Source organism: Bombus flavifrons, chromosome 8, assembly GCF_040668555.2.
Source record: "Bombus flavifrons isolate JBK064 chromosome 8, iyBomFlav1_principal, whole genome shotgun sequence".
Lineage (NCBI taxonomy): Eukaryota > Metazoa > Arthropoda > Insecta > Hymenoptera > Apidae > Bombus > Bombus flavifrons.
In genome coordinates, this window is record NC_138449.1 from 2,756,318 (window position 1) to 2,771,831 (window position 15,514).

The 15,514-nt window shown below is 32.6% G+C and overlaps 1 protein-coding gene across 2 annotated transcripts in view; it reads right to left on the reverse strand.

The window, feature by feature from the left end:
• Nucleotides 1-15,514, reverse strand: part of Teh1 (tipE homolog 1 phospholipid transfer protein) — a 62,587-nt gene that overhangs the window by 33,240 nt on the left and 13,833 nt on the right. The window lies entirely within an intron of this gene.

The window sequence follows — 15,514 nt, forward strand, 5'->3', positions numbered from 1 at the left end:
CAGATATTTAACAATTTGACGAACGCAACACGATAAGATAATAATCAAATTACAGACAGCGTAAATATCACGGGACGACTGGCAGAAACGATTTTCAATCTGTTTGTGAACTCTGAACGAGACAGATTTCCACGTCAAGCAACGTGAATGATATCGTAATTTCACGGAGCAAGAACAGTCTGCGACATCTCCGGGCTGTCGTGAAGATTTGACGAATTCCTAAAGCGAATGTGACTTAGGCTGCAACTAATCTACAAGAACGCCTTCGATAAATCATTATTTCATTGACCATTTCTCTTCCTCTCATTATATTTACTTTTTACCTTTTATCTTGCATGATGACATTCGAGCGAACATTTATCTTTTTCGACATATTCGCGACTATACGTTATTCATCTAGTGAAAAAAAGTAGATTTGCTCAAACACTCCGGTGTTTTTGAACAAATAAAATTACTATGCGTGCAGAAAACACACATACGCGAGGAAAACAAAATTTGATAGCAAAAGTAAAAAACATTAGTACAAGTGGTCGATCCAATTTGAGTAAGCTTACTTTTGTAAAAATATGAATTTCTCCACCGATTACTTTTTTCATTTTTATTTCGAATGTCGAAACAAATTATGAAATTGAGTTTGATTACATCCAGTTTGGAAATTGGAAATTAGCTTTTTCGTTTTTTAAATTATTTTTCTTGATCTTAATTGATAATTCAGGTAATAAAATTCTGCTACTATTTGATTATCTCTTTCATTTTTCATAAAATTTATATTAGTAAGTAAAATTAATCAAAATTTTAGATTCGTATATTTGTTCCAAAATATAATTAAATAAACGTGAATATCCTTTTTCTCTGTACACTTCGTTAAAATAAACGATACAGATAACAGAATCCCATTACAATTCCACCATCTCTTTCACTTTCTATTGCAAAAATGTAAATCTAGTAATAGGTAATATTAAAATCGATCAAAACTATAAATCTGTATACTTTTCAAAATAAATCCAAGTACACTTTCTTCTCCTTTTATCTGAATTTATATCACACTTGGTTGCAAATTAAGGGACAGAATTGCGTTACAAGTGTATGCATTCATTCGGAATATCTGGGTTGCTGGATATTACGTGCACGTTTATGCATTTGATCCACGAGATGCATGGACGGTCGCGTCGTTGCAATTTATAAAAGGCAAGGTAACGTAACAGAGGTTTCGATGCAGCTTATGCGCCTCGTCTCGACTGATTACATAATATCGTCCCTTAGGCCAAGTTAATAGATTACGTATACCGGGAAGAAGGAAACTTCTAGGAAAGCTTTTGAAAGCGAACAATACCGAGCATGAATACGGTAACCGGCATGCAAGCTCGATACAGATTTTAGGTCATACTTGAGGAAATTTTGTGAACAACTATTGACATTCTTTTCAATTCTGTTACACGAGATTTGGCCACCCTGAATGGCTCTACGTTTTAGATCTTTAGAAACCGACACTGTTCGTACATTGATATCTCCCTCTCTCTTTTTAGACGCTTTGAAATTATTTTATAAATCGAAATATCTTTCTAAATTGCAGAAGTATTTCAAAACGCATATAAAATACTAACAAAATGTAACTTGTCTTAAAATTTAAATAATTTGGTATAATTACAAGGGAGAATTTCGAAGAGAATATAACTGGGGTTAATGCATAAGTATTCCAGAAGATTCATAAAAGGTTACAAAGATGTAATATGACTGTACTTATAATTAAAAATAAAGAATTTGGGATAATACGATTTTTAGAAATACAAAATTAAGATTATCTATCGTATTAAATTAAAAGTAGAGATGTATATGTCTATCAATATTCGTGTAAATATCGTAATTCAGTGAGAACAATAACAACTTGGGCGACTTGATGCGATTACAAAGAAGTTCGCTGTTACAAAGGAGAATAACTTTTTATGAAAAGAATAAGGGATCTTTATGGTTCTCCAGGAAGAAAGTTGTCTTCAAACAGATTTTCCCAATAATTATTGACGTTATTCTTCAGTTTCTCGAAACGTGCACCACTAATCTTCAAATGATTGAATTCTGCAGATGCTAGAGGACCTCGGTATCCCAGATTTCCAAGGGATCGTAATTGTCAGACCTTTAAATAACAGCCTTTCACTGCATAATTCGTACCAGAATGAAATTTCTAGTCTTCTTTTTACGACTGACATAATAGAGGTCCTACCAAAGGATATCAAGGAAGATAGGAGAAGGTTTATACCACCACCGTAAAATAATTCCACAGGTACTGGAAAAATAATTTATGTCATCTTCCAGATTTGAGAATCAGGAAAGTTTAAAATCTCCTTGTATTAAGAATTTCTCAATTGTCACAAAATATAATAAAATAATACATATATCGAAACAACATCCTATAAAATTAAAATTAGTCGTGATATTGATATTAGGCAAAATAGCTAATTCGATTTTTGTTATAATTAGTTGAAATTTCGTTGATAGGATGATTATATTAAAAATGTAATATAGAAGATTCAGTAAAAAAGATAAATGATTGAACAAAACATTCGAAGGACCAATATTAAATACAAATTAAATATAAACGTGATACTAAATTAAACCAAAACAAGGTGAAAAGGTGAGGGTGCAAAATAAATTTTTCAAATTTTTGCCACTACGAAATCATCATATAGGTAATCATTGTTTAGAAGTTCCGATTCGATATCGTCTGACTAAACATTCACCAGGGAACTCCGTGTAACTTATAATTATCAGAAAGCACCAAGTTTCAGTCATTTCTTTCCTCTCTTTTAATGAACCTTTAATTCATATCTGGACGGTTTGCAATTCCTCGAGAGGGATTAACTTTAAATCCTTTTCACATCGCCTCGTCCTGACGTTCACGCGAAAACATTCTAGATAGAACAATAGCCAGAAAGAATGCCTCCGGACCGTATCGTGAATAGGAAAGAAAGTAACCCAGTTTAAATGCGGAAATATGAAATCGTGGAAAATATGAATATTCGCGAGAAGAACGCAAAAGATGCAGAAATGTAGGTCCACGGAAAAAGACGGTAGATACAATGAGATATAAATTCGTGGAGAGGTACAAAAACGTGAAAGAAGGAAAACAGCAGCTTTGTTCTGTCTGAAAACTGTAATAAACTATGGCAAATAATAAATAGAATCTCCATTTGACCCGATCACCTGCGTGTATATGACAATATAGCAAAGAAAAATAACAGTTAATGGACCAATGTATCCCTGATTATCAGTGACAGGTGTTTGAAAGTCAGGTGTTCTTTAAATATAGGTAAAGGATGGGAAATTAATGATACTAACGTAAGAGTTTTGTGATTGCTTTCTGATCCTCTATAGTAAATTTTTATACAAAATTTATTATATCTCAAAGGACTAACCATATTGTGAAAACCGTATTGTCTAAAAAAATTGTACAATATTTATTCGACTCCGTAATGTGTGTCGACTCTAATAATAAATTCATATTGGTTGTCAATTGTTAAAGTCAATAATCAAACGAAACAATTTATAGAAAGGTCTACAATTTTCAGGAGAAATGCGAGGAATTAGAATTATTTTAAAACAACAAATTTTCAGTGTCAATTTTAAGCTTTATCAGCTACTCCAATTTTATCAAACTTTTCACAAACTTTAAGAATCTATCTTCTTGAAAAATATAAGATCATATGATAATGACTACTACTACTCTCTGTATAATGACTAGAGTGAATCGAGTTCTTGGGCAATACCCAAGTTGCGTAAGCAACGTTCTGTCAACAGTCCCTTGTTGCTTCTATCGAGCAAGCCCTGCACGTCTCTAGAAGCTTCATTGTGTTCGTGTCGAGACTGAAACGCCTACAGTAGAAAATTGCAGAAATCTATCTCAGTGATTGACACGAGCAATGAGCATAAACATCCACGTTCGAATTATTACATATTACTAGAAAATTAACACATTATAATTATTATGACACTGCTGTTTCTGTTCGAGAATGAGCGAGCGGAGTTCTCCTCTTTCCCTCGTGCCATCTGAAATGCCATCTTTTGAGCAATGAAGATACACGATGTACGGTCGTAAAACGCAGAATGCGGCAGATTTCTTACAAAACTTCAAGTGAAAAAGTTATGATAAACGGATGTAAATGTATGAAAATGTGGCATCGCGATTCGGAGGTTGATCAAAATCTTTCACGGCTTAAAGAGCGAAGTTTTTCATAAATTTGCTCGAAGAAGCGAACGATTCTTTGAATATGTATACAATTTCAAATGCAAATGAAAAAAAGGCCGGAAAGAAGAAATCAAGTGAGAAACGAACGAAACGCGATTTCGCTTTAACATTCACAGGTTTACGAGGAATCGATTTGCAAATGTTAGTTGAATTTTGAAGCTTGTCAAAGGTTTGCTCTTTAAAATGCAATTCGCCAAGGATAATTTTTACCGATAAAAGCATAAAGGAGGATAGCACAAAGTGCAAGAGCCGAGAGTTCCTTTTCCACGATGCGACGTGTCAAAGAGGCTATAACATTAAAAGGGGGCACAGCTTTTGAATATCAGGCTGGAAAGTTTCCGCTTTATCTTGCCCTCCGCCCCATAGTAAATGAACCTTTCCGTTTTCCAAGCCTCGGATCGATTCTAGAAAACTTGATGCGCGGAAACTTTCACGAACGTGGACAAACGTCGACCAATTAAAGAGCAACGATCGTTTCTCATTCGCTCGCATCCGCCTCGTTAATAAGTTTCTATCTTGGCCAAGTAAAGCTCGAAGAGCAGTCACTTCGGAATTAATGAATATTTCAGACCGCTTTTGTTCGTATTCGCGGAATTGCTCGATACTGAAGCGAAACGTAACTTTGTACGTTCGTTAATAATGTTATTGTGACCGATACGAGTGGGCGATTCGCGTGATGAAATTTTAGTTATGGTTTTGTTCGATGATCGAATGAAAATTAAATGGAAAATTGGTACGCGGAAAATGATTTTTCATTGAAAATTGTTTTACTTATTTGATCCTTGATCTTGATTTTAAACAGATAGTTATCGAGTAGTAGTAGTTTTATGTTTTTTAAGAAAAAAAACAGATATTGTAACATATCTCTGTAAAATATAAAAAAATGAAAACTCCTTTCACGTTGCGACGATATATTCCTCTCTTTGCTTGCATTCATCCTTTTTCTTACGATTCTTTCCTATTTTCTTCCACACAGTATTCTCTTACGCTCTTCTCACATATATTCTATGTCTTACTCAAATCCTTTTGAACTTGTTATCTAAGACTTGTGAGACTCTTACGATTTTCTCATCACTTCTTATATAATAGATATAAGACCCCGTACGTAATTAACTAGAAAACTGCATTTTATATATTCATTCCAACAGACTTGTTTTTAAGGAACACTGAAGAAAAAAGAACCAAATGAGAAAAGCACAATTCACAATAATTGTTGTTAACTATTTACTATTTATATTAATTTAATCATTCTGTGATTCGATTTCATTAATAAATAAATAAGATCAAATAGAAAAGTATTCGGGAATATGGGTTTTATATTGCGGGCATGGAATATATCGCAACATCCTATAATTATCCAATTCGAATTCCTCGGTGCGAGTCAAAAAGTCGTTTTACATCATATTTCCAGACTAGAATTCGATTTGGTGCTACTGAAATTCATTGCATACCTCTATCTCTTGTCTTTTATTTTACTAAAAAAGTTCTCTTAAGTGTCGTGAGCTTGATGATTTTCCATAACAAGATTACCTGCTCCGCGTCTTTATTGAATTTTTCTGTTCAAACACGGATTTCGTTTCCAGTTCTACGTTATAGGGAACGTAAGAAATCCTTATCGTGACTACGTTTCCGTTCTTGCGCAGAAAAAGAAATACAAAATTGGCCTTTGTAATTACCCTAGTTTGGCAAAGCTTCATTACAAGTTTGATTACGAATTGCTATCAAATTGAATTCTTTTGACTGCGATCGTTCGTTTAAAGTTAAATAGACTTACCGATCGAAATTCTTGCTTACAATGTTTCGTCAATCCTAAAGGGATCGATACCTCTATTGGATTCTATAATATTTGTAAAAATTACGCCAATACTTTTTAGTGAAATTAATGAAAGACTCATTCATATATTTTAGACATAATGTAACATGAAAACCATATCATAAAAACACGAAGATAAACAAAATTTAAAAAGTAAAATTCATCAAATGAAAATTAAAATTAAATACATATATCTATATATACATAAACATCTATATCCACTACATTCTCGGAACTCAATTCATTCAATAAACTCGATATAAAATACCAAATTAAAGTACATTTCCTAAATTCACCACACCATTAAAGAACAAGATTATATGACATATTTCAATCGAATAAAAATAAATAAACTCAAAACAGAAATACAATCCATAAATTTCGCCGAACGAAAAAGCATTTCCTAAATTCACCACACCATTGAGGAAGAAAGTTATCTCATGAAAAGAAGCACGTGTCACTATTCCATTTAGCCTCATCTTTCTACGAAAATCTAGCAGTCCTTTTTTCTTGAACAACTCTTTAGAAAAATGTCGGGCTGTTTCACACGACCTAGCCGGAAATTGTCAAATCTCAAGCAGACGTTGCGAAATTGCTGGTTGGCCGATTTTCCTTGGCACTTTCTCCTTTGCCCACGCTACTGCAAGTAGCGATAGATCGTTGTTTCCGCAGGAACAACTTAGGTGGGTCGGGCGTTGCAAAAGACGCATTCATTGTGGAGGACGCAACAGATTTCCTTCGAACGCGTGGAAAAAGGACGCGAGAGGGTGGCGTTGCGAGTGGTTTCCGAGGGCGTTTCGACTTGCTCGAAGAAAGCTCGTGACCCCGGCCTGGCCGTGATCGAATTAAAGCCCGGACATCTTTTTGCCGACCCTTGGAAGCTTTCAACGCGACGGGCAAGACGACGAGAACAAGTGGAACGTAAATGAGAGAAACGATATTGACAAGAACAAGGACGAACAACGGATGTTCGACCAATCGGTGTTTGACTACCAACGATGGTGTGCTTTTTACTGTCTTTTTCGATTTTGTGGTTAGTATTGTATAAGTAAGTTTTCCTTTGTGTAATTTAAAGTGATATATCTTTCATAGCAGAGTTTATGTGAATGTTGTGGCATACACTCAATGTCGTGAATACGTAACGTTATATTTACTTTAATAAATCATCGATCAAGTAAACGATAATTGTATTTTTTCTGTAAAACTAGTCTTCAATTTTAGTACATTATGTCGTTTTTACAAAACTATTCGATCAGATGTATATATATTGGTAATCAATACAGAAGATATACTTAACACAGAGTAAAATATTTACTCTTTTTATTTTTTATAATTAGTGAATTTTTCTTTATCTCTGTTTCTTACGTCAGAGTGTACATAAATGTTCAAACGTTGTAAACATTGATTATATGATTTTTACTGAGTCCTTCTTTTAATACTGATTAAATGCTAATTTATAGATTAATGAATTTTTAATTATGTACAGTAACGTGAAATATTTTAGTAATTAAAATTGCGAGATTATTAAACAGCTTCTATCGTATTTACCCTCGTATACTGGCAATAAAAAATCAGCGTTGCAAATTCACAAGTTATCAAACTTTTATCTCCTTTACCTCCCAAACATGTAAAAAGTGAAAAGTAGGGAAACGTGAAATAAATTATAGCATAAAAAGCTGGATCTAAAGCGGATAAAAATATGGATGCAATTTGTTTTGCAGCCTCTTAGTTAGATTAGAGGGAATCTTCCGGCCGTTCTATCTCGGCATTCGCTTTCCGTGAAATTAAAATGGAGGCGGAAACAATTATGGAGGAATAAAAATGTAAGCCGGCCGTATGGATCCGCGTTCGATGGAAATTGCACCAACGACCGCGATAAAGTTTGTAGAGACGGAGAAAGTTTGCATTAGAGACCGCTTACAAAGAGCGAAACTAATTAATTAGCGGGGCACGGCATCTAAAGTCTGCCTCGTCGAGATTATTTCACACTTTACGTACAATAATGAAAAACGAACGACTCATTACGGGTTTGTGGAATTCTCGCTTTTATTATTTCGTGATTAGTCTTTATCTAGCCAACTAGCAATTCCATTGGTATATTGTACCTCCGGGTATTGAATTTATAACGTCGTTTGTGTTAATTAAATTGATACTCTTGAAACGTATCTGTGGAAAAGCAGTTGCAAGGATTTATTGGAAAATTACAGACGAATACAGATTACAGATGAATCTATAATCTATTCGAGTTTGCGAAAGCTGTGTTGACATAAAAATATAGGAATATATTACGTGTATTTCGTATTCGTAATATTAATTTTCGTCACATTCCTCGTGCTCCATCACTATCTACAATTTATTCATCTTTTATGAATTACATTAAATAGCTATTCGTATTTTATTTTATATTCCTATTTACTAAAATATGAGAATATTTATATCATAAATCTGTTAACAATTCGTTTTAATTTTATTAGCATTTAATTTGTCGGTATTTCACCAATTAGCAATAAACATAGAAGCAAGGATCAATAAGTAAGAAAATATGCTTTTCTGATACATAGAAAATAAAAATTATCTTCTACAAGAGAAACACTTGGAATTAATTAGAAAGTAAAATATTTTATGCCCAATCTTCTACATCAAGGAACCTAGATAACTAGCTAGAAATATATTATCTCTGACGAAAAAGTATACTCGTAGTAGAAGAGAAGGATAATTGAAATAAAATACAAACCTCTTCAATGTGAATTTCTCTTTGAAAAAATATAAAGAATATTTGTTTCCTCACATTTATTGAAATTAACAATGGAAAAAGCGGACACGAGAGAAAATTAAAAATCTGTTTCGCCTCGTTGGATTGAATGCGAAAATATGGTTTCAATACGAAAAAAAAAGATATGCATTTGAAGCCATGTGTGAGAACAAGATTTTGACCTATTTTCTTTATCTGCACGAATATTGCATTGAATAAGGATATATTAAAACATAAAGGTACGAAGCACAGGTATAGAATATTTCTATACTTATATATTATGTTTCTTTTTATACTACATTATTATATTATATTATTCCTTTCTTATTGTATTGTACCTTCTGTACAATAATGGAATAATGCTTTGTAAGGGCGCTGAAGATATAAAAATAATATGCTTTTTTATAAGATATATGATATAGAAGAAAACATTATGTATAAATTACAATAGTATTCGGTGCAGTAAAAACGATTTCAATTGCAAGTTAATTTTTCTTTAATGAAATGGAAGGTTGTAAAATCATATATGTATATCATATCAAAAAACAACAAACTCTCATTAATATTTTTATTCTTTAAAAATTTTTTTACACGAAAATAAACTTGCGGTTGAAAAGCTCCTTTTCTTTTAATTATTGTTTCAATTATTCAATGAATTTCATTCCATCAATAATGGCTCTATTTACATTAAAAAATAGAAAGCAAATATTCAATAGAAAGCAATCATTCAATTAATTATTGATCCAATGAAAGCAGCTTATAAAATATTTACGGAATAACAACCGACATTTCATATATTTAAAAAAATTCTTTTAACATGAAAAAAGATTTCTCCATTTCGTGAAATACCATAAAAGCCAAAATATTACATGAAAGGTCTAGAGAGGCTTAAAAGTACATTTGTTCCACGAAATTTCTGTAGTTTAGCTCTGGTTTGCTATTATACTTCACAAAGCAGTTTCTGTTAACGAAAGAAAGCAAACAGGAAATTTCTCCAACGACCTTTTGATAGCCGGCATTAACGATAAATCTTCCGTTCCATGCTAAAGCAGCTGGGAAATAAAAACTATAGTTTGTGGCTTGGAATGTGTGTTAAAACGACACATATACACGGAATATGTGTACTATTGCCTTTTCAATATACAGATAATGATGCGTTTCACAAGCTATGTACATGCGAAAGATATTGAAGATTTCTATTTTACGGATATTCAAATATGTATAAATATCTTTATAAATAGATATAAATGTCTTTAATAAAATCCAACCAATTAATTCTTTGTTTCTGTATAATAATAGGAATACTATGTATGTACATATATAAATTATAAATATATTAATACACCTGTACCTAAATGCACATAACATAATGACAATCAATAAAAATGAACGTATACCGTTTATAAATTACTGCCGATGAGTTAACAATCTATTAAAAATCATATAGAAGGAGGAAAAGATAGAAAAGAAAGTAATCTAAAAAGAATACATGTCACGATGTAATCTTAGTGTGAGCTATACAGTCCAGACCATAGTATTTCACAATAAATTTATTCTTTTCGTTCTTAGAAATACTTCAAAACCTTTTAAGGCCGAAAAATTGAAAACGAAAATTATCTTGGACACGAAAAACTTAGGATAACTGAATGGAATAGGCGGATGTGAAAAGAGATCACGATCTCGGACACGATGTTCCTGCTGGCTAGCAAAGTGAGGATGTAACCATTCTCTCAACGACTTTCTGATAGCTGAGTTACAGCGGATACTCTCGACCTCAGCGCTTTTTCTGCTTCGTGCCAAAGTACCCGAAGAATAAAAACGAAGTGTACGCGGTCGTGAATGTTTAAGTAAGAGTGCTGAAACACCGACTGACGAGGGCAAAGTGCATTCCCAACGCCGACAACGCCATGTAGACACGACTCGAACGAATCATTCTACTCGGGAACAAAGTTTTGACAGTACGTTGAAATTTCTCAGTCTGAGCATTCCTTCGTTTCTACTATTCTGAATTGTAGATATCTGGTGAGAAACTGGTGAGAAATTTTAAATTAATTTAGTTTATATGAAAACATTCATCACGTATAGTTATTATTCTGAAATTATTTAAAGTCTTTTTTCACCAAGTGCTTCATTATCGTTGAGAGTTATCAAGAAAAGTAATTATATTAAGTAATTCTTTAGAATCTTCAGAATATTTTTCTATCAAATACTCTATTCTCCAATAAATATTTAATTTCATTTAGAATAAGTATATGTTGAAGCTTTAATTGTTCTTGGATGTTGATTGTAATTTTTATAGCTAGAAAAGACTACCTACGTAATGTTAAAATAAATATCAAACTCGAAGAAAATTCTTAAAGTGGACATTTTCTTCGATTGATTTTATATATATTCGTATAATTTATATCGTTTTCTGATTTTTTTAACTTATAGACTGTCTTCAAATTTCCGGTTCCACCTCATTTTTCTCGCCGTATTTCGTTTCGATTTTATCCTTCCTTTTTTCCTTTCTCGCGTTACCCCTACCTTCTTCCCTTTCTTTCCTACAAGCCTTACCCAACAGCAAATCCGATCGATATCATTTTCCTAAGTGATCTCGTGATACGTCAAGATTATTCAACCGCAGATTACATTTCTGTCTTTTCTTTTGAAGCAGCGTTGCTCAATTTATAGCGGCAACCTTTACTCAAATGTCAACTTCTGAATATTTTTCAAATCTTCAATCTCTTAAATGTTCATCTCACGGATTATTTAAAATCGAAGTTATGTTATATTATGAAACCTTAAGATTATTTGATTTCTCTGAGCTGTAAGTTATGTAAGAAAAATTCCTCTAAATCGATAAAAGTACTAGAATCGTCAATTCTTCATAATCTAATAATGTAAAACAGATCGCTATATTACAGGATCTCGTATTTAACTTCCATATATTATTACCAACATTCTTAACCATCAGCTGCTATCGTTGTCCTTTGGTATTCCAAATATGGAGTAATTTCATCCGTATTTTACGACACTTAAATCGGTGCTCTAACAATTTTAGCATTCTGTTACATTACAATTTGAAAAATTTATTAATTAATTCATATATTAACTTTTCTTCAAAAACTTGTGAATTGTATCGAACGATATTAAATATCTTTTGAACGAACAACACCACGTAGCACATATTTTGAAGTTTGTTTTCATACACATGGAAATAGTATTCAATTATATCAACATATATTTTCCTAAAAATATATATAGTTATCACGGTAAGATCAGTTGATGACCTAAGACTCTTTCTCGGCTCTATATGTCTTCAGGCATAGTTAAACGAAGATCATTCATATACTTTTCCCTTTCGCATGAATCGTGGGCTATGTTCACGAGCCACCAGTAAGACGACAAGCGAGACGATCGATGGGTCTCGTTTCGCCATCTGTTCTCTTGAACTACTTCTTCGAAACTTGATTCACTGTTCTATACTTGCCGCATAACTTACTCGGCCCAGTCCACAAACTGCATTAGGAACGTTTTTGCAGTCGACCGCCTACGCCAGATTCACGGGGACAGGATACAAAGCAGAAGGTCCAACTAGCTAACTAGCTAACCGATACCAACCCATAGATTCTTAGATTGACAACTAGACATAAAAGCTCCGTTAAACATTAAGAATATTATCGGAATATTCGAATTTATCACAATGATAACAAGCATCTTTATATTAATCAACAAAGAAAGTCGGAAGTGTATCACATATTTATCAGAATTAGATATTTTAAAATTAGATGTTAAAGATATTTTTTGAGGAACAAGCAAACGTTCGAAATACAAAATCTATTTCTACAATAAATTACACACTCACAGCTTATAAGTGTGTTTCTAACATTTAAAAATCTTCCATTTTTCAGTTAAAGTCGAGTAAACAACTGAATATAAAAATTTTTCAGATATTAAATGTATAAAGATGAATATGTATTTGGAAGAAATATATGTGTTATGCATTTTCGTTATAGATTAGGTACATATTAATAGGTTTATAAGTGAATATTAGTCAACGTAAAAAAATCTTTATTTTCCCACCATTTTTTTCGTTTCAGTTTGTATTATTCCACCTCGACGCGAAATCTAAAGACGTCTGTTCGTTATTGATGGAACTTCTCGAAACAACAGAACTGGGAAAGAATATTCTGAATATTTCAGCCTACAAGCACGGTTCTCGGCGCGTATTTTTGGTCCCTTGGAGAAAACAAACGGAGCGAACTGTTTCCTTACATATTGGTGTCTGAAACTGTTTGTCTGAATGATGAATCCTCGTTGATTTCCATTCGAAGAACGTTGAAGCGAAATCGTTTTAACGATTTTCCATCCTGCGTCAGATTTGGGTTTGTTTCCCAAATTTTATAACAGACAGAATTTTTTATGGTAACCATTTTTTTTTTGTAATAATTTTACTGTAGCTCTGTATTGAATTTTAAAATAATGATGTGAAAATCTATAAATTCTCGCATTTTTAGTTCCTTCAAATTATATTTTCCTTTCTATAGTGACTCGTATTATTTCTTAATTTTTTATTATTTTTAATTAATCATTATGTTGTAAAAACTTCTTCTTCAGGAATTTACATAGTGATATAGATAATTATTATACAGAAATAGCATTTCTTTTGATTGCTGGCAAATTTTTTATGAAATTTTTTTCCTATTAATCTATCATGAATTGGATAAGTTCGATGAATCAAATGGAAGAATCTCAGCGAGATTCGAAAAAACAGAAAGGTATTCCGGAAGCTCATTTTGTTAGAATCTCTCAGAAAGAATTGTTTTTCTTCGAATCTGGACCAGATGGTGTTCACCGTCCGAAGCTGTCTTAATAAAATCCTGAAAAATATGTTTTCCTATCGACACGAGTGCAGAAAATCGAACGATAAGCCAAACGGTAAGAAGAAATTTAATTTATCTCTCTTACCCCACGGCTCGTTGCGCGATGGCGCGGAACGTATTATGCTAAAACGTCCGAATAAACGATGTAAATGCATCAATGTCGAATAATTAGCAAAGTTGGCGGATCGCCTTCATTTCTATGCAAAGTAAGAACGATATCCTCTTGGATCTAATTTATCTGCTGGCGTATAAATCCCTATAACTGAGATTTCGTTTACTTATGAGAAAAAAGGATTACAGTTCACTTGAATCTTTCACTTAAGTTTAATTCCAATACAATCATCGGAGACGCGTTGTCACATGAATCCAATACATCATTAACAGCGACGAGCAGAAGAATAAGATAGGGTAAAATTGATGGATCTCAAGTTTTATGCAAACTAGAGACGAATTCTCCTCGAATCCATTTTACCAGCTATGATATTTTCTAGAAATCAGAATTTTGTATATTTATAAATTAGACAGGAAGATTATTTACAACTTATAACGTGATGTTATTATCACTCGTATATTATAAATTTTATTATAATTATACAATTTATAATGATTTTATAAGAAGTTTCAATAAGAAAGAGTCAAGGAATTAAACTTCAACTTCATAATAATCTACTTTAACTACGCTAAATTTTCTGATTATTTCTAACAGTTGCAAGGAACAAAAGAATAGGAACCATTTTATCTTTCGAACTATTTGCCACGACATATGCTTCTTGTCAAGCAATATAATTAATCGAAAAAATTTGGGAAGTCGATAACAAGAACAAAACGGAAGTTTGGAAGTAACGATGAATTAATGGAGTGATGGTAATTTGTGCACCGTTGTGAATCGATGTATTAGGCGAAGATTAATCGCTTCGAGTAAATACGCTGCTCCAGGATCTGCTTGTCTGATATCTTAGTGTACTATACTAATTACGAAGTTTTCATTGATTATTTGGACAACGTCCAACACACTTCTCCGGTGCACTTTTGCTGTTTGACTCTGTAATGAAGAATGATAGAAACCCTGGCTTCTTTTTAGGGGGACAAAAACCGTTGCCGTTTATGATGCAGATTATTATTATGGAATTAAGAAGAAATATATTGTATACCGCGGAGGGAAGACAAATCGGTTAAATTTATGTTTAACGAAACTATTTATTATATTTTAGATTATGAACGGGATATTAATGATCCTAATTTAATAAGGGTAATATCTATTAATATAAGGTTTTACATTATAGGAAGATTAATATTATAATATTTTGAATATGAACATCGTCTATTTAACCATAAAAATAGTTACGCTTCCTTGAAACTTAATATGTATATGTATATAGATATATCCAGATGTAATTACATATTACATATAGATGTAATCCGATAATTTTATACGATTATAGATACGTGTAAATCAAAAGGATCCAAAATTGTGTGTAACCGAGATACGTGTAACTTGAAACGCAACAAAGCAACGCGCGTCTCGTAACAATGGCCGAGCAAAGTGAAACATGTGTTCGAAGAAATGATTAAATGCAACCAATATGTCGCAGTTTGTACTTATTAAAAGCGCTTGACTGTTTAACCAAAGCAAAGATGAATCCACTATACGTCGCCACTCGAAGTCTGACCTTATTTCCACGGAGATTAAAGTTTCATTTATCGAATGAAGGTACTAGCTTCGCGCGACCTTCTATACAATGGTTCAGCTGTAAGTGAAACTGCATTTTCATCCCTTTCGTGTTCACCGGTTAAATAATTCATAATTTTTATTCGAAACATTTACATTCATAAAAATCTGAATG